Here is a 26,856-nt window from a genome sequence, read left to right on the forward strand (position 1 = left end):
AAATGAAAGCAAGCTGCAAATATTTAATTCCTTCCTTAGCCATCCATGTTACTCATACACTTTCCCTTGGTTGAATTTTATACCTTTAAGTTAATCTAAATGGACTTATTATTTAATAATTGAACTTTAAGTACACTTCCTCCTTCTATGAGTCTGTGTTTTTTTTTTTTTTTTAAATCCTAGATGTTCTCCCTGTGCATAATATAATCAGCAAAGGTATTTCTCTTTCTAGTTAAGATTTTTAACCTTCTTTTTCAATTTAAGAACATTTTACAAGTTGTTTGAATAATGTAACTGCTTTTTATGAAAACTTTCCAAGTTAAATCTGGCTTATGTTTTATTTGATTTTGTTTGTTTAATTGTGGTTAATGATAATTCTACTGTTTATAAAAATTGGACTGGGATAATTTTTTTTTTTTTAATATTTATTAAAGTAGTCTGATTTTGTGAAGAAGTTGCAATAACTGTCTGGTTTGTAACAGAGAGTTGAATTTGATGGAGGATGAAAGGGAAAAAGCTTTGCCCTCAAGGCAAGGAGATTCCTTTGATCATCTTTCCAAACTTTTAAAATGTATCAGTTTATGTATGTTTCCAAAGACTCTTGCAGTTTAACAGGTAAATTTCTGCCTGTACAAGGTTTGTTCCATCCTCTCAGACCTCCTTAAAATGAGGGGGTAAGGGTGCCTCTGTATCATCCTCAAAGGGTAATATCTCAAATTCTTTCCTACAACTGAAGAGGTTAGGCAGATTTTACTTGTGATTATGCCTTTTAGCTGCCAAGGCAGAAATGGTATAGAGCAGTAGGACTGAAGTCCAGGGAGCCTGTCTCCCATGTTTTCTGTACCTTACATAGGCAGTCAGAATTTTGGCGTGCTTTATCTTTTGATTAACATTTTCCTAATCTGTTTCCCACCCTCCCTTTGTATAAAACGTTATTGAAAGATATTGCAATCTTACTCTTTTTCTTTAGGTTGCTGGAGGTGTTCTGCTTAAATTCAGCTAACGAATGAAGCACCAGCTTCTATATCTTCCTGCATAAGGCAGATCTATTTATTTGATAAGCATTTTTGTTCAGTTCTTTCTGAAGTTAAAAGTCTGGTAAGGTGACGAGGAAAAGATAAGTGCGCAACCATAAAGGTCTCCTTGCTCATGTGTACAGAAGTTTTAGTATAAAAACCTGATAATACACTTGTATTCTCAGTACGAACTCAATACATTGAAAATTAATGCATCTCTGTAGTGTGTGTATATACACACACCATTCATCTTATATAGGAATCCTATCTGTGTTTATTTAACATTCTAGTCTACCAATTAAGTTTTTTTTTTTTTTTGAAACTGAATTATTCTTTATAACGATAATCTTTGTGGGGGAAAATAAAATCCCCTTAACCAGTTTAACATCATTCTGCCTTTGGGGAAAGAACAGCAGATGATGCCAACACCTACACATCAGTGCACAGATGCATGAAGGTTGTAAGAGCTGAATTCTGTTATCGAGGAAAAAAAGTCTTGTTCAAACTGCAGTAAGGTGGTTATGGAAGGAATAGCCTGAGTAGGAATTACTGTCCCAGCAAATGCAGTCTCGTTATGGGGCAGTTGCAATCCCAAATCATTTGTGATCAAATAGTTTAAATCACAAGCAATCCTTGAATGTACTGAATAAGCTCTTTCCCACAAAGTCTGAGATTGCCTTTTCTCCTAATTCATCTGATATATTGATATAAATAAAGAGGAATAAGTGTGAATTTGTTTCACAGTTAAATGACTGGATGCTGTGGTTCTTCTGTGAGCTTGGTGCAATCACTTTGAACCAACCCTTTGATCATCTATGTTATTCCTATCTTCAATACAATAAATTTCCTTCAGTTTGAAGGGTTTCAAGTCTGTTGTTGTCTGGAAGTTTAAAGTTGTGCTCTTGTACCTTCTTCTCCACTAGTGTCTATATAACAGCTTGCAGTAGTTAATCACCCATTTGCCCCAAAACACCTTCTCTAATCAGATCAGGGTCTTCTGACTTTAAGTTTCTCAGCTTTCCTGCCTTCAGTGCTGAAGAAGTGAATTTCCCTTTTAAATTGTAAAGAGGTCTGATGTGAGAGGGTAAAAAAAAATACTTTATATTGAGTAACACATATAAATCATTTGAATTTGTTTCCCCCACAAGTGCTTGTTGCTGTTAAAAATTAGATTTTCTGGAAATGTAATTAAAATAGTGCTTTGTCATTCAGTAAAAGTAGTTATAAGAGGAAGAAACACAAGCAGTTTTCAAGCAATGCGGCAATCTGGAATCTGCATCTTAATTGAACACAAGTTCTTCTTTTTTTCTTGCCTAGTCAGTTTTATGACTCTAACTTTGATGTACATCTTTCACAATAAGACTTCCAGAATAATTTAAAAGAAAAGCTGCATATGGCAGAATAAAGTGGGATTTGAAAGAAGAGAGAGCTTACATAACCAGAACAGCTTGCAAAGTGGTAGAAAAGACTACATAAAGTGTATTGATTCCTGTGGGGTGAAAATGTCACGTCTTCACATATACAAAGTATGTGATTCTTCCCGAGACGAAGAGGAATCCAGCTATATTGTAGCTTCACCTGCTCTATGCTCAAATATTCACACAGAGCACAAATCAGCCATGGGTTTATAGTGCTTCAAATAGGAATGGAAGGCCAAACTAACACTTAACATCCATCTTGCAATGGTCTTATCAAAATACAGTATATCATTCCAAGGCTGGGCTGTAAGTAGTGTCTTGGCTTTTTCTTCCTTTCCTCTGTCATTTCCATGCTACATCAGTACTTTAATTTATTTTACGTCAGTAGCTATAACTTCTTCTTTAAAGCTTTCCCTGTTACCTTTTGTTCATTCCTTACTATAGCAGACAGAACACTTGTTCCCTTATGTGGAACTAAATGAAAAGCAGAGAGATTGGTTACTTTTTTATTTCCTCCTTTCTAAAAATGAATGTAGTTATTTCCTGACTATTCCTCCCTTCTTTTCTGTTTTACGTTTTTTCACCTACTGCTATTCTGAGATTTGTTAGGTTCCAAAAACCGCATGCTTGCTTTTCTCACAGAGGTAAAGACCACTTCTACAAAGAATTTAAAAAGGTTTTTTTCGCTGTTTTGCTTTTCATTATCTTATTTTCACAATAATACCAATAGCAGCATAAAATTACGTTGTCTCGGTGTCTGTTCTTGCTTTTGGTTCCAACCTCTCTTTATAAATCTTAAGATGGTATACGTTCCCAAATTCTGCTCTTTATCAGCTGAAGTGGCTGGTTAGCTAGCGCAGTAGGAAATTAATCCTGAGTTCCCTAAACTGTACAGTTAAGTATTAAATAGATTGCACTGCACTCTGAATTCTAAAATAAACAAAAAAACAAACAAATCTCTTTCTTCTTTGGTCAAAGTTACTCTTCTTGTAAGAAGAGTATTCTAAGAAAAGCGTTCAAAGAAAGTATACCAGGAAACAAAATCCAGACAAACCAAAGCATAGTTTGCCTTGCATTAAATATATACATTGTTTTTAAAAGGTCAAAATAATACATTTGCTACATAATATATTTGCTTTTCTGACTTGAAGTTTTATTTTTTATTAGTATCACTGATGCAGGTCTCCACACATACAAAGACTAAACAGTAGAGCTGATGTATCCTTTTGTTTGCTCCTTTGCATTTGGTCTCGCCAGTGAACCAGCTGAGCCTCTACAAAACACCGTGGCTCCTTTACTCCTTGCACACATAAGGTTTCTTCCAAATAATATCAAACCTAAATGTGCACAGGGAGATAGCATACTTTTATTTCTTGTCCTAAAACACAAACAGATCTCAACTGACTGAGATAACCTCGACATAGATGCCATAGTGATTTTCTACAGCCTTTCTTTTAGAAAATATAAAAGCTGTAAAGCAAGAAGTATATCTATCAAGTTGTCTGTCTTCATACATAACTCTAAATTCTCTTGCGCATTTTACCTTTTGCCACTACCTTGGTCCTATTATGGTTGGGAAGAGAAGACGGCGAAGGCTAAAGAGCAAAAGAGTATGCTTTGCTTAATAAAGCAAACAGCTTTAATTACATTAGAGAGTACAGAAAGAAACACAGTGCATTAGTGTTCTGCTAGTATTATTTAGATTAATTATACCAATGTCTGAGAGAAATTTGTGAAAGAAAAATAATCAGTAGTTTCCCAATCTTAGACTCCAGTACTCTGCATGCCTGTGTTAATAATCCTCAGAATGAAGAACTTGAAAATGAAGTGTTTCCCTTGTTCAGTAAAAAACCAGACAAACATACAAAATGAAATGAAGATCAAACAGCAGGAACTAGTGTATGAGCAGGACTGCGCTAGAGGTGGTTTGGTCCAGCTCAGTAAACTGGCTGAAAAAATCACAGCATTTTTTGAACAGTCTGTTTAAAATGATTCTCTTTATCTCAGACTGTTGTCTGAGGGACAGCTGTTAATGTGTCCAGGACCACTTCCCTGAATATGACTGATCAACTGTACGGACAATAACTGTATCAGATTACCAGAGATGTGTTAATGGGTGCAGAAACTAAGTATATTTCTAATGTTGATTTTAAGTATTAGAATAACCCACTGAAGTAAAGCAGTACTGTTGTAGATAGTGAATGGATATGAAAGGTACATGAATGGATATAAAAACGGATATGGATAGAACAGATGCAAAGTTAGTTGCTACATCAAGGTGAAGAGGAAGCAGAAATAGAAATTAGAAATGTGATTGGGAATTGACTGCTGGGATGCTATTATAATGCCTTTCCAATTATGGTCTGTTTTTCTACTCATTGTTTGGCATTTTCATTTTCATAAAATAACAGAAAGTAAGCCAAAATAATACCTGCGCAAATGCTAGGCGATCTATTTCTAAAACTTCCATTGCTGGTTTTGAGGGCCCCAAGCCTTGACGGCACACATTTTTGCCCAGGAGGGTTGAATTGGAATTTTCCTAATTCTAAGCAACATTCTAGCTACACGCTTATTACTCTGAGCCAGCCTCTGCTCAAGCAGTGACAAACCACCTGTGGGAATATCAGGCAAATAGGAATCCCAGCCAGCTGTAACTACAGCAGGCAAGTTGCCGGTTCATTGGAATAGTCTACCTTTATTTATTTATCCCTAACTATAATACAAGGATTTTAGAAGATGAAATTATGGCTGTTAGTTGCAAGGCCAACCTCTCCCGGTAGAATAAGTTCAAACTGTGTAGAAAATGTTTATTTAAAATAATACTCTATCTTTCAAAGTTAACCTTCATCTGTGTAGACTGGCAATAAAGTGTTACTTAGAATTGTAATCCAAGAAGTATAAAAGGGCAAAAAATCCCTGGAGAAGCAAATGTTCAGTCTTCTGCCTTTGAAACAAATGATCCAGATAGGAGACAGACTTCTGAATGCAAGCTTAATATACATTATATCAAATGAGTTCTTGCCGTATACAATCTTATGGATGAAAAGTTTATTTGAATAGTTTTATTCAATTTCAAATAGGCCATTGTAACATTGTAATATTGTAAAAAATGGGCTTTTACAGTGCTTAATACATGTAAAATGCGTTGGCCCTTCAGTACCTGTTCTGAAATAGTTATCAAATTCCCATATTAAATTTTAGCATTGCGCTCTGCAGTACTCCACACAGTATAATCAAAAATCCCGATACATTTTGTTTCATTCCAGTCTTAGATCTCTGTAGAGAGCCTTCAGATTAAACACTCTTACATGTTTCTGTTGAAGACAGAAGATCTTGCATTGAGCTTTATATAAAAAATCATACTGCAAATCTCCAGTTGCATATTAACAAAGACTATTTCATCTGCTGCGACAGATATTTAAGCTAAAAAGAATATAAAATAAAAAGTATAAAAGATCTACTAACACTGTGTACAATAATTTGAAACTCCACGAAACAGCTTTTTCTGCCAGTCCTTTTTCTTTCTAAATGTATGTGCATGTTTTGCTCCTGCTTCTTTTGTTTCATGCATTTATATTAATGACAAAGAAAAGTGAAAGAAGCTCAGTCCTCCACTTAGAATAATTATTTTTCTTGTGGTTATTGTGCATGACTGGATAATATATTCTATTCTGAGCTCTGTCATATTTTAGTATGATTTTAAATCAAGGCACCTAATGAATCTCCACCTCAGTTTTCCCACCTCTGAAAATGGGATGATAATGAGGCCCAGATCAGACTTTATTGTCTGCATAATTGTTAAAATAATTTTCCATTGAAAGTAGATTAACGGAAACTCCAGTACCTCACGATAACATACCAGTTTTGACAGTACAAATCTTTGTGATTACATAATAAAACTTACCATCACAACCCAAGAGAAAGCTCAACGTTAGAATAGCTAGCAACTTGGTATGCATAGTCCTTTTGGGCAGTTAGAGGCTTGAGCTGCCTGTATAAGAGGTGAAGTTAACATGTGCATTTCCCTTTCTTTACATAAGTAGTTATTGAATGAAATGAAAACAAATAAAATCTACAGGCAATCTGATAGTTAGGGCAATCCCCAGAGATAGAGAAGACCTAAATTCCTGGTACAGTCCTTAAAGTTACTCATGGAATTAGGAAATACATTTAAAGAGCAGAATTCTATGATTTTTCTTAATTATTGTTATTATTGTCTTACCAGAGATCTGCAAGTTCCTCTTTTATCTCTTAAAAAACACACATTTCATTAAAAAATTACCTCTTTAGCTGATGTTGTTTTGACTTTACACCAGTACAAATTAAATCATGTCCATGAACTACTGATTAGACTTTTTTATTTTGGTTTTAATGTAATTTACAGCACTATTGTTTGTTAGGCAAAAAATTGGAAAAGGAGAAATAAATTGTTTCTTAAGGACAGTGAGGCTTGCTGAATTCTTAAATGGTTGTAGCAGTACGATGTTCTGTAAATCTATAGCAGTTCCACTTTCATGAACATTGACTTAATATCCTATTAGTTCTTAGCAATGCTAATGACTAGGTGCCAAAGAAATTATATTTCTACAATGTTGCAATGATTACAGATTGAGCTTTAATAATGAGCAAACAAACAAAAGAAATCCTAATCTCCAAAGATCAGAAGCTGTTATTTAAATATCTTATTTTCAACAGTGAACATACTGAAGTAGTCAGTGTTTTCTTTTACTAGTTTGACTAGCAGTTGCTGCAATAAATTCATTGCCTTCTGTTCACTGATGATAAAAGTAAAACTTAGCATTGAAGTGCAGGTTGAACAAATTTCTGATGCAAATTCACTTTCACTTATTTTTCAGTTTAAAGATAACATCACTGCCAATTGTTCAGTTGTTCTCCTGGGCATTACATCAGCATATACACAATTTTCTGGAAATGGAAATGGAAAATGTAAAAGATAAAGGAGAAATCCACAGAAGTTCTCCTCATCTCAGACTGAAGATAATTTTTCAAAACAAAAAAGTTTATGCTATTGATTAAGGAATATATAAACTAAACTGCTGTAAATTAAATTAAAGAATTTTCCAAAAACAATATAAAAGGAATGGTAGTAGAAATTTGTTTGTAGGCATGGTCAGTAATGACTCTAACTCATCTATTTTTAGTAGTGAATTAAAAATATTGCAAAATGTGCCATAGAGAAATAATTAGTATATGGCAACAGATATCTTAAAAATTATCTCATTAATTCTTATAATAATAATAGTTTAATGATTAAAATCATAGTCGAACAAAACAATTTGTTGAAACAAATTATGAATTCTTCCTCATATAAAGTAATTGATAGCTATTGTACAAAGGCACCCCTTATGTATGGGAGGATGTTCAGAGTAAGCATTAGTACATACTTGCCCTGTTTCAAAGCAGAAATCTTTGGTTTGCTTACATCTTAAATACTATTTGCAGTTTTGTTTTCTAGATATAATGTAACTGAGAAGGTTCAAGTAAAGGCAGGAAGGATGAATAGGTATGGAACATATACCATACGAAAAATATAACCCAGGAATTTTCAGCGCAGGAAAAAAATACTGGGGGAAGAGAGAGAGATAGGGGGATGTTTTAGAAGCCTATAACGTCATGACGTTCTTGCAGGAGATATATTGAGATCCATTTCTCACTGGGTATGGCTACAGCAGTGTTTTAGATGGCATTGGGGGTTGCTATTTGAAATTAATATTGTCTCCACATAAGGCTGTCTGCTTTGTATCAGTGCACATGCAAGCTGAGTATTTTTCAGGTGAAAGTAGAACAAAAGACATGCTTCAGGAGCCCATCTATGTACTCCAGCTTCTAATGAATGTTCATTCCTTGGATCCAGACTAGAGATGGCTTGAAGTAAAACCTCAAAACATGTAATTTGAATGTTATGTGCTCAGCACCCACTGTGTTGTTCTACAGTCCTAGTACTTGCTAAGGAGGAATAGCCCCTGTCACTTTCAAAAAAGTAGGAGCCAGGCTTGATAAATACAGCTGGATCCTCTGGGAACATATAGATAAGCTCTGAAATTCTTTCGTGCAGGATGTTATGGATACTAAAATTTACAAGGAGCCAGAGCAAAGCTGGACAAGTTAATGAAAATGAAATCTGTCGACTGTTCTAAATACATAAAAGCCACATTTAGCTTATGAAATCTTGAGCTCCCTGGGGGCTGGAACACTTGGGGAAATGTTACATGTACTTATCCTAATATGCACTTCCCCAGACAGCTGCTTTTGTCACTAGGCTAGGTGGGCTTTGTACAGCCATTCTAATGTGTAATAGACCCCTTTCCTTGAAACCATTAACTTTAAAAGGAGTATTAACCACTGCCAGTGGCTGGAGGTTGGCTGTCAGGGCCCTGAGTGCAGCAACAGACCATAACGGCCCTGAGCAGCCTCACCCACCCCTCTGCTCTTGGCCCAGGGACTCCATTTAAGCTCACACACAGGCACCTGCTCCTGCTTTAAGCTGCATTTTAGGTTGCCATTGCCCAGTGTTGTCCCTTATTGCTCGTCTTGTTGACTGGACTTCCTGGGTTGGCTATGGGCCTGACTCATCACCTTATATTTGCCTGATGGTCACCAGAGAGGAGACAGAGTCTGTTGCTGCTATGGGAGCTGGTCTGCCAGCCCTGCAGGGGTGCTGTGGGATTGCGTGTACCTCGATGAGGACCCCCTACACACACTGTGCTAGGGTCACCTGTAGCTTGCCTTCCTTCTTGGAGCAACCCTGCTCTCACTGCCCCTCTGACACGTGTATCCCTGCTAGCTCTGATCGGCCCTTGCTAGTTTAGCGTTTCTGTTCTCCCTCATCTCTTCCCTGCCATTCAAAGGGCTTCTTTTTTTGAGCTCTTTAGCTCTTTCACATGATCTGCACAAAAAGGGAAAAATTGGAAGTAAATGCAACCCGTATGGTTTGGGGTATTTTTCTGTAGACCTAGCAAGAAGAGAAGATTAAAGAAAAATATTTCTCTTTTATTTCCACTCTTTCTCCTCTTCTCTCTTTTTAAATTAAGGCTTGTTTTTTAGAAAGTCTGCCACTGTAGTGAACAACTTGGATGTGGTAACATGAATGAAATGGAAATTCTTCTGCTTTTGATGGTGATGCTGAAGAGTAAGTAATGTGTAAAGTCTAAACAAGCCTTTTGTCTAGACCGCAGAGGGCGTAGATTTTCTCACTCTGGGAAGTTAAAATAGCAATTATGTAAATAAGATGACTTCACTAAAAAAAAAAAAAAAGGTTGTGGGTGTGGGGGGAACTAGACCACAACATCATTGGATTTAGGCCTGTGTGGAGAGAAGAGTTTTTATACAAAGTCCTGTGGAAGCTGTAATACTCTACATGTAATGTCACAGGCTCAGGTTCAGGGATTGTTTGCAAAATCAAGCAGTATGAGGCAGTCTGACCTTAAGTGCAGTATTAAGTCCTAACTGAAGTTGGTAGTGCAGGTATTTTCCCAAGACATGATAAATGTGAACGAGGAGTCTAATAATTGTAATACTAGAGCAGAAGCATAAGCATGTACAGAGGAAGGTGAGAACCTCCTTAATTCATGTCCTTTTAGGTGTGTGCTAATTCAGCTCACACCCCAGTACAATCTTTCCAAATTTATATCAGTCTCAATCAGTCTGTCTGTCATTTAGAGTAACAGTTGCTCTTTGGGAAAAGATATAGAGAAGTACCACTAAAATATTCAACGGCCTGAGAAAAGATGAGACTGTCTCTAATTTCCAGCACTGGAAAGACTGACTCTACAAGTGTCAAACTGGAACTAAATAAAACTTAAATATTTTAAGCAAATTTTGGGCACGTTCTTGTACATTCAAGAAGTCTTACAGACTGCAGTATCCAATTCTGAGGAAAAAATCTTAACCTTTGAACTAACAGCTGAATTTAGTCATAACAGCAAGTTAACATGACGAGAGGTGATTAATAACTCTGCATATAAATTCTGTGATTTCTTGTCTTGTTATATAAAGCATCTCTTGAGTTTTTGGGGTTTTTTTTGTTATTTAATAGCTTGGATTTTACTGGAGATAGGACTTTTCTATGTATTCATTTTTCCATATTTGTGTTATAGCTGAGATTTCTGTGTTTTATTTTGGTTCTACTGGGAACTAACTGCCTCAGGATTATTTTTAGATGCCTCATTTTGAGGGATCTACTGTACTTTTCTAAATGTTTTGAAAATGTGCTATGACTTTTTAATGGCTTGTTTCTTTATATGGATTTAATTCACTTTGTTGCTTCTGAATCTCTGTTGTAGAAGGTTTCATTTCTACCCCCCTGTTAACTCTGACATTGTGCAATCTGCTATTCTTTTGTTTTCAATATGTTATAATTGGAAATGTGCTGAATAACAGGTGTGTAATTCTCCATGGGAACTCTTATGCAAAGTAGGAATCTGAAGAACATCTAAAGAGAGGAAGAGTTGCTTTGAAAATTTCTGAGTCCATATCCACTAACTAATGCCATTGTTTTTTTGTATATATACATATTTTAATTATAGCTGTCTCAGATTTCTTCAATAGTTGCCTCTTCAATAATTTGGGTCCTCTCATGGTGACTGGAGAAAAGATAAAGTACTTAAAATGTTTCATAATTATACGAAGTAACAGTAAATCATTTCTTCTGGATTTAAATGAACCAAAGAATAAAACTTAGAACACCAGAGCAAACTTCTGTGAGTTTCAGGTCATCTTTAACTGAAAACCAAGCAGTAACACTAGGTAATAGATTTCTTTGCATGTACAAATTTAGGGCCTGATCATAGAACCTGTGTTGAAGACCATTTGCTTATGGGAAAACCAATTGCACCAATAAGTGGTACGCAAAGAATGTTCATATATATATTTGGCATTTGTTTAGCCAGTAAACAGTCAAGGCTAAGAAAAAAAAGTAGGACTTAAAGAATATTAATCATTCACTTTACAAAATTAGATAGAATTAGTAAATGTTCTCTCCTTAACATAGTGCTGCTTCTTTAAGAAGTTGTTGTGAAAGTATAGCGTTTTCTCAAACTCTTCTGTACATCAGTACATTGGCTTACAAAAGGTAAATATAGCTCAGAGTGATTCAGATATTTAGGTTATTGCAAAATGTCAATAAAAAGACAAATAACTTTTTTATCTGTTTTTATCTGTAGGCATATAGGTATACATATGTGTTCATAAAAGGATTTTTTCTTAGCTGGATTAACTTTATGCAGCTTTCATTAAAGCAGCTTTTGAAATCTGTAGTTTGAGGCTTTAATTTCATACCAATAGACCCCATGGTGTCCTTAGTATCACTAACCACTTTCATAATGGTGTTGTGTTTGTAATGTGGTTTACTGCTGTAGTTAAAGTTATAACTCCACTGAACTGTTATGCTGTCTCCCTCCTTTATGTATTGGTAATGGAGAGCTTAATTAAAAGGCTCAAATTAGAGTAGATTTGCTCAACGTGAGATCTAAAGGTTGATTGATACCTGCTTGGGCAATGTATCCAGCCTCTTTTAGCTTTCTTCCTTATTCAAGGCCTTTCAGCAGGAAATGGTAGGTCACGTAAGCTGTTCTAACGTTTACAATATACAATACATCTGCTGTCTTTTCTTCAGGCCCGGTAACCCTCCTTTGTCACCCGATAGCCAACTTAGTACATTCGCTGAACATCCCATGTGCAATAAAACTTATGCTTCCTCCAAGTGTCTTACCTAATGCTCATGGTCAATATAATTGATTTGTGCATGTGAAATAAATCCAGTGCTTCAGAAATGATCATAGGACCTGAGGCTCAGAAGCTAAATTCCTTTCCTGGCATTGACAGAAAGCCATACAGGTTGAGTGTTCTTGAGTTAGCTTATGAATAAAAGGATTCTGTAAATAAGCTGCTATATCCTAGCCTCCTCTCCATCAGAAGCAGAATAATAAGCTTCTGAATGCCCTATTTCAAGATTTATTAGAGTTAGTTTGTACTCTTATATTCTGTCTTATATAAGAAAAGGCATTGATTATTTTGAAATATAATTGCACTGTGGTAGTTCCTTTTTATCCCGATAAGGACACATTTTTATCACAAAACGAATCATGAGATATGGGCAATTTTACCTACTAATGTAACTAAATCTTAAATATGTCTCAATAACTTATTATTCTTTTAATTTCAGGAACAATATACAATGCTTATTACAGATACTATACCTTTTAAAAGACTGTAAGTTTTCATACTTTTAAACCTAGCTAGTAAATTTTATAATCACATTGCTTTTGCAGTAGAGCTACTATGTGATAACTGTTATATGAAGTTCTTAAAATGTACTCTGTGAAAAAGTCCCCTGGAAGGAAAGTTAATAAGAACACAATTACACTGGAAAAAAATACTATATGTCTAGGTACCTAAATCCCCGAGGGCTTCAACACAGGGAAGCTACTTAATCTTCTTAAACATTTTTCTGACTCTCAGGAAGCATCTACTTTTCTCCAGATGCATAAAGTGTTATCTTAAATCTGGCACTGCCTGACTAAGGGGGGTGGATGTAGGACTGTTCTGATACTTGAGGAAAAACATAAAATGGAAAATCTACTTTATTATGACACTTGAAAACCCTAAAAGATAAGCACTGTGTCTGAAGTACAGAAGAAATACCATATCTCCTACTAAAACCAGTTACAGATTCATAACATTCCTACAAATGAAGTGCATGCTTTCTTATAAGTGCATCATTAAAATGTTTCCTGTTGCCTACTGGTAACTTTTCAGGAAGAAAAAAATAATATTAAATAAAAGGTTGGTTTTTTATGTGGGGCAATTATCAAAGCTCTAACTTCCTGTTAAAGCACCAAGACATGGAATAAATAGTCTGTGTCTGAGAGATCACCTGTTGGAACTATTGAGCTGGTGAAAGTTCCCTGAAAAATATCAGCAGGAGAAATAAAGGGTTTGAAATGTGACCAAACCGTAATGACTAAAGTATGTATTCTGCTGGGAAAATCATAATAATAGGATGAAATAGATCATTTTTCAAAAGAAAGATCAGCTTTTAAGAAAGCCAATATTTTTTCAGAAAGTTTCTCCACTTTAGTGTAAGGTATGATTTGCATAAGTATTTGGAAAACCCATTGTAGTAAATAAATAAAATGTTACAGAAAGCTTATAATGAGAGGAAAGTAGCTTGTGACAAAAAACAAGTCCAGAGTATGAAAGAATGCAACCTTTATTAGGCATCTATTTAATAGTATATTCTAGTTTGCTGTAGTGTCAGAAGCTGTCTTCAGTCATTTAAAATCTCTCTGGACATGTGGCGTTGTCAGTTTAGGCTTTTAAAAATTATGTTAATTCACATTTATATAGCTTGTTTTCACATAATTATATTAGTATTTTTCATTAAGCTAGCAAAGAGTTTCAGCAATAATCTTCTGCCTATATATTTACTCCTAATATTTCCTTATTCTGATTCTTGTCCATTTTGGTAACCCTCTCATCTGCTGTGACGGTGAACCTGAGAATAATCAGATGTCTGGCTGTGGTGGAAAATGCCCCAGTTTACTCCAGACTTTATCTATAATGAGTCAGCCAACATTATCCTTCAAATGACTCCTTTTTTCCAAAACATGAACAGGACTTCCCTGCTATGTTTAGGTTCCCTAAGATTTGAAATAATTCACTGAAGGCTTATCTCTTGTACAAAGTCTTTGGCTTTGCATGGTTCTCAGTGAAGACAGGATTCTGTGGCAATAGGTGGCATAGTTTCCACTTACACATTTTCATAAGAAAGCAGTGAAAAGTCTGAAGTCAGAATGCCTCTGAATATCCTTGAACATTTTTTTCTTCCATATGTGAAATAGCCTGTGGGAGTCGGATCTGCTTTCCTGCTAAACATGCAATGGAGAGCCATTATGGGAGTCCCAGGGATAACCTATTCCAAAGACCATTGAAATCAATGATAAGGTGGAACTGTGGCTTTACAGCATTTGCAGGGCTCTAGCTATGGGTGCTATAGGTCTAAACTTTTTGAAGTCTGCCATAGAGAGTCTAGCTGAATCATATGTGGATAATTTATTAGTGAATGCATGTCTAATTTCTGTGTTTCTCTTTATTATTCAGTGGCTCAGTGGAACAACTGAATAACCTTTTTGTTTAACCTTAATTACTTTTACAGTTTTAATAAAAATTATATTGTTACACCCTTTTTAAAAGATGAGCACTGAGCTGTTACTGTGCAGTATCTTGACCGTAGTATGATGATAAATCATAATTGGTATTGAAAGTCCTTTTTCTCTATTAGATGTCAGGGACACATAAATCTATTAACAAGTTGATGTCTTCAGTAGAACGATTAAGATATTTGTTGAGAGTTTTGGATATGGGTACCTTTTTCTGCAAGAATTTTAACTGCCGTTATTACACTCTTAGAATGACCTTCTTGAAAGCAAGGGCTTAATCACCTAATTTTACAAGACTTGCTAAGAGAAGACTTCACTCTATGATTATATTGAGCTAAAAACGGTTTAGTCTAATTTCAGAGCTGTATTACCAACACTTCCAAATTTCTCTCTCAGGCAACCGGCAGGATACTATTCCAGGCTTTTTACAAGTTATACTTAAGTCCTGATATGCCTTTTTTTCACCTCCTAAATGTTAACTATTGAATGTTGTATTTGAATGCACAAAAGCTATTAGGAACATTTGCTTTAAATCTAAGATAACCTCAAGGAACTATAAAGATAAGGAATTCTATTGTGTTAAGTGCTAAGCTATATAGCATATTTAACAATATTCACTTATTCAAATGACTTGTGCCAGAATCTTTATATAAAAGATTCATAAATAATAGAATGTTATATTCATTCATTGAGTTTTGATATGTTGTAGTGAAAGAAAATCTTACAGCATGACATAGATGAAAAGATACTTCAAAAATGTTCTAGTACAGCTATATTAAGAGAGCTGCAACAGCTGTGGGCCATGGCATTGGTTTGTATGGTTGTCTTAAGCTCACCATTATGATCATATAGATAATAGGTATTAGTTTAGCATATAATTTAATGGTTCTTCATAAAGAATTATGTGAAATTATGGCTTTACTGTTTCATCATATATTTGAATATGCTCTACTCCATGACTGCAAAAATCTATTTCAGCAAAATCTAAGACCTTCTCATCCCATGTATCTCCCCACTCCTCAGAATGCTTGTGACCATCTTGGGAAGGGGCAAGCCTGGGAACACAGGCTGTCAGGAGGCAAGAATTACCGTCTTTCTTCATTTCTTATGTAGAGTTTTGATATTAAAGTCAATTGTAACATTTGTTTGTCCTACTTTAATCATGAGCTAGTCAGAATGATCATGTAGCGATAAAAAGGTATTTCAGTATGGAACCCCTCAAAAGTCCTTGCCTGCTCTCCTTCTTTCATAAAGGATGTTTTCAAGCTAAGGAGCTAGCTTACGTGTTGGGAAGCTCTTTTTGCAATTCTATTTGTCCTTACCCTAAGGGAAAATCAGGCTTTTGGAAACCAAAAAGCTTCAGAAGTTCCTATGAGCTAGGGTCAATTTAGACCTACATTATTGAAAAGATGGTAATGCCATGGGCGAGAAGGAAAGGTGAGGGTATTAAAGACTTTGACTAATCAGTGTGGGACAGCACCTCATTTCTTTCCAATATCAATATCATTAGCTCTTCATCTCAATGCTCCTTATGTAATTTTACTTTTATTCTCTTAGTTCATTGTTGTCCTATCACACATTCTAGGTGACTGAAAAACAGCACTTGCTGCAACTCAGCTGCCAAGCCTGTCACTCATTTTATGATTCTATCAGAACAAGCCAAAAAATTACTTTGACAGTTCTATGCAAAAGACCAAGACATCAATTTTTGACCAAAAAGTAGCTTTTCCCCTTTCTATTGGGTAAGTGTGACTTACAGTAGTTCAGAAAAGAGATCAATCATCTCTTAATCAGTCATAGTCCGAATCATATTTGAAAGGTCCTGGAGATCAGGAGAGGTGCCTGAGGACTGGAAGAAAGCCAGTGTCACCCCAGTCTTCCAAAAGGGCAAAGAAGGAGGAGCCAGGAAACTCCAGGCCTGTCAGCCTCCCCTCCAGCCCTGGAAAGGGGATGGAACAGCTCCTCCTGGAGGTCCTCACTAAGCATCTGGAGGACAAGAAGGTGATCCGGAGGAGTCAGCTTGGATTCATCCAAGGGAAATCATGCTTGACCAATCTGGTAGCCTTCTCTGGTGGAATGACGGGCTGGGTAGATGAGGGGAGAGCAGTGGATGTTGTCTCCCTGGACTTCTGCAAGGCTTTGGACACTGTCTCCCATCACATCCTCCTAGGTAAGCTCAGGAAATACAGGCTGGATGAGTGGACGATGTGGTGGATGGAGAACTGGCTGGATGGTCGCGCTCAGAGGGTTGTGGTCAGTGGTGCAGAGCCTAGCTGGAGGCCTGTAGCTGGTGGTGTCCCCCAGGGGTCAGTCCTGGGTCCAGTCTTGTTCAACTCATTCATCAATGACCTGGAGGAAGGGGCAGAGTGCACTCTCAGCAAGTCTGCTAATGATACTACAGTGGGAGGAGTGGCCGATACACCAGAGGGCTGTGCTGTCATTCACAGGGACCTGGACAGGCTGGAGAGCTGAGCGGAGAGGAACCCCCCTGAAGTTCAACAAAGGCAAGTGCAAGGTCCTGCACCGAGGGAGGAATAACTCCATGCCCCAGGACAGGCTGGGGGTGGACCTGCTGGAAAGCAGCTCTGCCGAGAAGGACCTGGGAGTGCTGGTGGACAACAAGTTAAGCATGAGGCAGCAGTGTGCCCTTGTGGCCAAGAAGGCCAATGGGATCCTGGGGTGCATTAGGTAGAGTGTTGGCAGCAGTTCGAGGGAGGGCATCCTTCCCTTCTACTCAGCCCTGGGGAGGCCTCCCCTCGAGTACTGCGTCCACTTCTGGGCTCCCCAGGACAAGAGAGACATGGCACTCCTGGAGAGAGTCCAGCGGAGGACTACCAAGATGATGAGGGGACTGGAGCATGTCTCCTAGGAAGAAAGGTTGAGAGAGCTGGGCCTGTTCAGCCTGGAGAAGAGAAGACTGAGAGGCGATCTCATCAATGTGTACAAGTATCTGAAGGGAGAGTGTCAAGAGGATGAGGCCAGAGTCTTCTCCGTGGTGCTCAGTGATAGAACGAGAGGCTAGGAACAAACTGAAAAAACGGAACATAAGGAAAACAGAGAGGTTATGGAGTCTCCATCCTTGGAGATATTAAAAAGTTGTGTGGACACAGTCCTAGGCAACATGCTCTAGATGACCCTGCTTGAGCAGAGGTTGGGACTAGATGATCTCAGAGGTCCCTTCTAACCTCAACCATCCTGTGATTCTGTTAAAAGCAGGCTGTCATCACTTTAATGTAAATGGTAGAATTGAATATGAAAAGATAAGATTTCTTAAGTCAGTTTGGGTAATGTGGAGCAAGATTTTTCTGTTTTTTCCCTTAACTGTTTTATTAATTCTTAAATTTTTTTTATATTTTTATATGCATATATATGTATGCATATATGTACACACATACACAGTTATTTATGTCATTCCTGATTAACCATTGAGTTGCTCACTCTCTTTTCTTCTTTCTCATCTCCAATAGCTCCCCTAAAATACATATATCACAGTTTATCCTTGGTAAAGTAATTTTCAGGTAGTAATTTACAATTTTTTTTGTCATGATCACTGAGCAGCAAAAGTGTTCTTAAATCAGCAGGAGCCCTTGCAACATACTCTCAGGACCATCACAGAGATGAAGGCAGCAAGTTAGAAAACTACAAGTGATCATAAAAATCATAGATGATAGCATGTCTGACTCTATACTGGTCTGGAATTTTCTTTAATCACTTACACTTTTAAAAACATTTAAGCTTCTTCTTTTTGTGTTTTAAAGCAGATTAGGCTTTCAAAGTCAATGAGGGGGAAAAGAAAGGTTTATATACAGGAATCTGACATTCATTCTTAAGTATTACTATTAACATCAGTAAGAAGTAAAATAAGTAACATTCCCCCCTGTTTCATAAATTATGATTCTTTTGGTTTTTATACAATTTTCAGGTGAACATATTGCTACCAAAACCTGAGGACATAGCCTTGATAAGGCTCTCTGGCCCTCAGATAAAGGTGCAGTGAATCTCTTGCTTTGGACAGATCCAAAAAGTGTTGAAGGTAGCATGTTTTCCCTGCTCGTGGAAGGCAGGCAAAATCTCTGTGGCAAAATATATGGATTTAAGTTACAATTGTTATATAAGGATGAGATTCAAGTTTGCCCTGTATAATTTTGCTGTAGTGTCAATTCCCTGACTGCTCCAGGAACTCCCCAGCTATTGTCTCACAGATGAGAGACCCTGGAACGATCTGAGACAGTGGACCAACTTGAGATAGGGTTATCAACTGAACTCACAGCCACCTGCACAACAAAGCACATGACTAATTCTCACAGAGGGTCTCCAGGTGGGAATTTTGGAAAGTCCTAGAGATACCTCAGGCAGCTTCTGCTGTGACTAGACTGATTGAAACACAGTACTTTTGTGCTGACAGTTAACTGATGGTTGGTCAATATCCTGGGCAGAGAAATTAGCTGTTCAAGGGACTATCCCAGGTGGCTCTTGCTGTAGTTGAAGAACCTGACCAAATTTTACATAGATAATTTTGAATAATCAGTAGAAACTGCTCCCACAAACGCTTGAATGGTCGTGTAATATAGTCTTTTGCACATAGTTAAGATAATTAAGAGTTGTTTTGTACGCATTTTAAGATAATCAGTAGCTATGGCTCATGCATGTGCAACAATGGTAATGTGGGACCACAGCCAGCTGCATTATAAAATTTAGAAGAAAAACAGTTGGATAATGTCACTCGATCCAGCCAAATATACTGTTTTAAGTACTCTTTCTACAGAGACCCCTGTCACCATTTGGACAGCAACTGACCATCCTGTTCGAGATTCGGTTCCTCATGTAAGTGTTACCTTTTGCAACAAATGCTCTATCTACGAATGTCTGTGCAACAGCCTCTCTGTTAAGATCATCATTCAGGAGACAGTGATAATTCCTGTTTCTGTGAAATTCTGATGACTGTTCAGAGTAATGCTACTTTCTTGTCTCCACTGTTCAGAGCCTCAGTTTCTACTGATATATTAACACCATAAAAGCTATTCCATCTTATTGAAAGTCAGAACACAGTGCATAGAAAATAGCGATTGAACTTAAGCTACCTTAGAGACAGTATTTTTTCCTAAGTTGCATCACAACAATTTCCCTGGGATGTATTTGCCAACTCCTTCAGTCTGAATTTAGAAGGCCAGCATACAGAAGACTTAGAAATGATTAGATTTTTCTTTCACTGTTGTTCTGAAAGGCAAATTCAAACTTGCCTTTTGGGCAGCTTGAATCTCTCTATTTCACTTTTTCAGTAAAAATCTTTTTTAAGATTTCTTCAACATCTAATTGGTGAGTCATTCATTTATAAAACTTATATAGTATTATGTGCCCAGATGTTTAAGGGAAAGCAGTTTATCCAAGGAGACACAAAAGATGCTTGTGAAGTGACCCAACAGTGACTTCCACTTTCAACAGTAACATCAAATTATGATCTTTGTAATGATGTAATTCTTCTTTTGTCACACTTTTATAGGTCTGTTAAACTATATTTTTGAAACTACTAGAGGTCCACAGTAACAAAGAAAATACTGTCATCCTTGTGTTTGACGGTATATTATAACTGTAGTTTATAGTACTGTGACTAGAGTAGTTGCAACTATTACTTAGTGGATTAGTATCCTTTAAATAGCTTTTGGACCCATGTCTTAGCAAGAAATTCCCTCAAAAAAATAAAATGAAAGCAGCATAAGAACCCAGCAGAGCAACAATGTGTATATGTACGGGTTCCTGTGCATTAATAGCTAGTTAGTTAAAGTAATTGGTTGAAAACCGCTATTTCTATATTTTGCTCAATTTCTGTTGTAAAGAGATTAGGCCAAACAATAGATGCACAGTATTCATGTTAATGACGTACTTGATTACTAACATTTGTATTTTTGTATATGATTATGTGGCCTTTGACTTGGCAGGATTGAAAAAAAAATTCTTACGTGGCTTCAGATGTTGGAAGTCTTCTAGGAATGAGTAAGACAAGCATACCAATAACCAATTGCTTGCTAACCTGTGCTTTTGTTTGTTTCTGTTTTAAGTAAGTTACTGGTAATTTTTCTTCTGAAGTCATTTGCAAAAATTATGAAGTAGCACTTCTTAGACATTTATTCTGGACTGTATATCCATCCTTTTTAACACAAAGCTAAGTCAGGGAAAATATGCAGCACTCCAGTCTCAAGTTTAACTACAAGGAGAAATAATAGATGATAGTCTTCCCAAACAGAAACTGCCAATGTTGTGAACTAAAAAGCACAGTGTATGCAAAGGGGCAACACTATCTTTTACAAATGTAGAAATTCAAATTTATACCTGTCTATACTTGTATGACAGATGCACTCCTTGTAATTCAAAAGCTGATGTAATTCCTGACATTTGTGATATCTTTTCCCATCAAAACTATAAATTTTAGAGAAAAACACAGTAACTTTTTCCTATGAGTATGTATAAAGAGAAAATGACTGTCACACAAGTGTGTGTGTGTTCAACGTTCTATTATTTCTCTGGTAAACCATTGTTCTGTTAAAAATTTCATATAATTGCTGTACTGATATAAGCAGCTTCAAAATAGTTTTGATTTCCATACAGCTTGAGTCAAAATGGTTGTTGAAATCTGTTAATGGAGAGAAGGGCTGATGAAATGGATCTGGATTCAGGCTGAATGATGTTTGACAGTTTGTTTTTTTTTTGGTGGAGAGTGAGCTGGAAATTATACCTAACTAAGGCTCAACAGAGAATCATTTTACAGAAATAAAGATAAAAATCGATCTTCTTGTGGGATATTTTCTCTTTGAACATATGCAATTTGAAAATATTCTACATCTAAAATAAACATTAAAAGGCAGTAAAGGCTTTTGCATATAGAAGTATTTGCCACGTCTAAGTGTAGGTACTTTCCAGGAGAAAGTTCTTCTCGGCATATATATACAGGTAATAGGAAGAATTTGTGGAGTCTTAATGAGACATAGCTGAAGTAACGTTTTTTTTGCTCTTGTAATTTATTAAACAATGATTGACTTCAGTGGAGTCTCAGATGAAGGTTTTCAGCGCTCGGCTGAGGATATAATCTTCTGCGGGGACAAAGGAAGTTGGAATCCTCCGAGCCACTCGTGTGATGCCCTACCCATTGCCATTTCTGATGCCTAGAGAGCTTAAGACAGACTTTTTGCTCCTTCAGGTAAAGACAATTAGAATTTGTTCTAATTTGTTGCTCTTTCATGCTGTGATTCCCTAGTGAGCTCAGCTGCTGCTGTGCTAGGCCAGTAGTTGCTTCTGCTGCTCTGTGCATTTTGAAATTTGCCATCCGTCTTCAGGTACATTAGGGGCTTTCTCAGCTCATACCTCCTAATGTGTAACACAGCAGCAAGCCAAATTCAATGACAAAGAGCAGCATTGCATTCTCCTGCTAGCACCATCCCCCCTAGCAAAATGCCACCTCTTTTTGCTACTGGCTTTACTGTTTTTCGACACTGCCGCTTAAAGAGATCTGAGGATGTAGATTCTGCATGTTTTCCAGCCAGATCTGTGGATCAGTGAGATATTCACAGGTGTTTAAGGCGTTTAGCAAGATAAGGTACAACACAGTTACAGTAAAACATAAAAAAATGACAATTAAACAAGCACCATGTTGTGTATGCCATAATGATAATGTTTTGATACCATAAATGCCCATGAAGCTAAAACACAAACAAACTTCACCTAGTGCAGATTTAACACCAAAATACATTCAAAATACATTCAAAATACATTTGTCGCATTGGTAACAAAATTGTTTTAAATCATGCAACAGTTGATGGTGTGCCTTTTGAGATTTTTTTTTTTTCATGAACCATATTTTGGTTGTTTCACTTTGAAAACTACATCCTTTAAAGTTTTAAAATTTCTTTTTCAATATTTAGTTTTTATATTAATAATCTTACTGAAGGTGTCCCTGTAGCTAGGCTTTTATAAAATCTTAACAATGCATACATATGGCAAAGTAACTTTCTTGGCGCTACTAATATTTTTTATGTGCAAAAAATATATATTTGGAATGAGATTTAACCCAGCTAGTTGGCATTTGACAGAGTTTTTGAATAAGAACAAAGTTCCCTAATAAGAAATAGTTTTTGGTGCACATTCAGATTCTAGGATTTTCTATAGTTGTTAATTGCCCCTTAGGGGGACAATTTTTTGGAAAGCCAATTATTGCCATCTGTATTTGTGAGATAGTCCACTTAGAGAACTTCAGCCCATTTTGTTCGTATATGAATTACATCTATAGCAGCATAATCAGAATTGTATGTTCTGTTATCAGCAAAATACAACAAATCCACCTTCCTAATATATGCTGGGCTCAAAGCTTCTGTAGGCACACATGATAAGTCAGGCATAGAAGCATCTTGTAGCAAACCTCCACACAATTGCAAAATAATTAGCTTACAGTGCTCAGCTATAACATATGAATTGCTACTATTGTGTTGAACAACAAAATAAGATTTAAAGGATGTGCATGCACACAGACACATGTTCAATACATACATGCAGGCTTTGCAGGCTCTGCATCAATTGCCTACTATGACAGCTGTCATAGAACAGAGGTCCCCATAGAAAACTGAAAAACCTCATTTTTGGGGGGTTTAGTTTTCACATAGTATATACTACAGTGGCATACTGAGTAAAGGAATATTACAGGCATTTCTTCCAGATCTTAGATAACCGAATAAATGGACAATGACAACAAGGATCAATGGGTTAGCAGAAATTTTTCAAGAACGGAAATATAAGGAATGCATATTTTATATAACATTGGTTGCTGTTAAAGATACAAAACAGCTTTTGCTACCTTCTGTAGTACAGTATCATAACATACTGCCCATTTTCAGGCTAGGCTTTTAATATATGCATATGAAATTTGATGTGATACAAATAATTTTGATATAATTATTATTATCTGCCCTCTGAATATTCGATGAGAGCAACTAGTTATAATAGACTAATACCATAAATTATGTACTGTCTTATTTTACTGCCAGATTTAACATTATACAATCCTTTAGAACACAGCTCATTACTTATCACTATTAGTTACTGTTTGTATTGTAGAATTTACAGGTATCAATCAAGATAGGCTTTGCCTGTCTTATTTGTTGATTTAGGTGTTGATGAAATAAAAATAAATTACATGGGAACAAATATACTCATATTTTAAAGATGGCACAGTTGAGTATCAGAAAAGCTGATGACCCACAATCCAGATCTCTGAGCATCAGCCTGTGGAAGCTTTCATCCCAAGGAGAATACATGCTAAAGATTTGCATTGTAGAGGAAGATATGGCATGTCTGAGGTACCAAGCACTCTACCAGAAGTAATGTTGAGGACCTTTCTTCCAAGGAGTCCTGAATGCTGATCAAGAGCTGTTGACTGTTTCATTCTTTCCATTTAGTATCTGATTGCCATGGTGATACACGCAGCTCTGAGAGTATTGTCATGTTCATTTTTCTAATTACCTAAGAAACCAGTACCTTCATATATCCACCCCTTTTCCCACCGAGACCTCTGCCTTCTGTCCTTTTCCCAGAGAGCTGTGCCAAATTAACAATGTACAGTTATTTCAACTTAACAACACGTTCCTCAAAGTTTTTATAACATTTTGTGAAGGAGGCACATTGGAGGTTTTTGATGGTAGTTTCTTACTCTAATATAAACTTTTAATGTAAATGTGGGAAAATTGTATTGTTTTGCGTGCTCCTAGTGATAATTTACAAAATCTAAATAATAAATGTTTTCTTTTTCAGCTTAGGAATCCTAGAACAGTATTCATGAACATGTGGAATGTACACAGCTCTTGTAAAGGTAAGGAATAAAAGCTGCTGTATTTTATTTAAATCTGAACACATTACATTACTAAATGTAAATGCTAAATGTAAAATGTGTAGGAAACATACAGAGGGGAGTTAAATAATGTTAGCATAGTTAAATAATGTTAAATGATTTACTTTACTTGTGCTCCTCATCAAGGGCCTGATGAGTTTAATTTAAAACTTGATGTATGAACAGAAAATAAAGGGAAAACTGATCCAAATGTGAAATTATTAGTCTTTGTAAGCAAACTCTCCAGTTCTGAGAAAAGAAAATTTGCCTGTGAAATAAGGCAGTTCATAATATTTTGGTGTTTAGAGAAGCTAAGCTAAAAATTCAGGCGACAATAACACTATTTTGCAAGGGAATAAGCTGAAAATAATAACTTTGATTAACTAATAGAAATTTATATGAGTCTGTAAATAAGCATTCATCCTCCTCCTCTTAGCTCAAAAATGTATAAAATGCCAGCGTAAACCAAAAATTGCAGTGAAGGATGAAAACTGAAGTCCTAACAGTCCTTTAAAAACAGACTAGTACAGAATGCTAATATAAAAAACCTCTATCTTTAGAAGTATGATTTTGTCAAGCTATCTGACTATCCTTATGACAAAAAATCAGATGTAATCCTAAGTTCTGTACTGGAAGCTTCTAGTCTTGATATAAGGTAAATATCTCATTATGTTACTGGGATCACATGCCATTGCAACTGTCAATGTTAGAATACGCTTTTGGCTGGCTTATGGCTTAATTGAGCAAAATATCAGATTACCAAACAGTTAAAACATTCAAATCACAGTTAAAACAGTTAAATCACTCAAAATGAAAGCTAAATGCTAAAGCCAGCATTTTACAAAATAAACAAAATTTCTTCAATAGAAAAGGAGATGCCAGTAACCTTTGGGAATTTTATAGCAGAAGAAATGTCATAACCTTACTTACACTGTTCAGATGAGATCTCACAAAAAATAAGCCATCAAATACAGAGCCTTACCTTCTATATTAATTTCACTTCCTTCCTTTATTTGAAAATACAAAATACAAACATAAAATCACAACAACTTTCATTTATGCTTTTTCTGCTTCTTGTACTGCAACAAGGTTTCAGTCCCAAAGGCCAGCTTTCCATTTTCTGCTTTTCCTAAGTTTGCAATTTTTACATTAGCTTCAAATATGAAACTTTCTCAAATGCTATCAGAAAAATCTATGTACAATTCATGCTATAAATGCATCCTCTACTGACTATAGAAAAACATCCTCAAAGCCTTCCAATAGTTTATTGAGGCATGATATCTCACTTAAAACCACAATAACCATCACCTCAGTAACCAAACTTTTCATTTCCAAATTATTCTCACAGAATAACAGAATCACAGAATCACAGAATCACAGAATGGTTTAGGTTGGAAGGGACCTCTGGAGATCATCTAGTCCAACCTCCCTGCTCAAGCAGGGACCTCTAGAGCGTATTGCCCAGGATCACATCCAGACGGGTTTTGAATATCTCCAGCGAAGGAGACTCCACTACCCCTCTGGGCAACCTGTTCCAATGCTCTGTCACCCTCACAGTCAAGAAGTTTTTTCTCAGGTTTAGGTGGAACTCCCTGTGCTTCAGTTTCTGCCCATTGCCTCTTGTCCTGTTGCTGGGCACCACGGAGAAGAGGCTGGCCTCATCCTCTCGACACTCCCCCTTCAGATACTTGTACACGTTGATGAGATCGCCTCTCAGTCTTCTCTTCTCCAGGCTGAACAGGCCCAGCTCTCTCAGCTTTTCTTCCTAGGAGACATGCTCCAGCCCTCTAATCATCTTGGTAGTCCTCCGCTGGACTCTCTCCAGGAGTGCCATGTCTCTCTTGTCCTGGGGAGCCCAGAAGTGGACACAGTACTCCAGGGGAGGCCTCCCCAGGACTGAGGAGAGGGACACGATCACCTCTCTTGACCTGCTGGCAACACTCTGCCTAATGCACCCCAGGATCCCATTGGCCTCCCTGGCCACAAGGGCACACTGCTGCCTCATGCTTAACCTGTTGTCCACCAGGACTCCCAGGGCCTTCTCTGCAGAGCTACTTTCCAGCAGGTCATCCCCCAGCCTGTACTGGTGCATGGGATTATTTCTCCCTAGGAGCAGGACCTTGCACTTGCCTGTGTTGAGCTTCAGGAGGTTCCTCTCCACCCACCTCTCCAGCCTGTCCAGGTCCCTCTGAATGGCAGCACAGTCTTCTGGTGTGTCAGCCACTCCTTCAGGTTTTGTATCATCAGCAAACTTGCTGAGGGTGCACTCTGTCCCTTCATCCAAGTCATTGATGACTACACTGAACAAGGCTGGACCCAATACTGACCCCTGGGGGACACCGCTAGCTACAGGCCTCCAACTAGACTCCGCACCA

This window comes from Struthio camelus, chromosome 1, assembly GCF_040807025.1.
Source record: "Struthio camelus isolate bStrCam1 chromosome 1, bStrCam1.hap1, whole genome shotgun sequence".
Taxonomy (NCBI): Eukaryota; Metazoa; Chordata; class Aves; order Struthioniformes; family Struthionidae; genus Struthio; species Struthio camelus.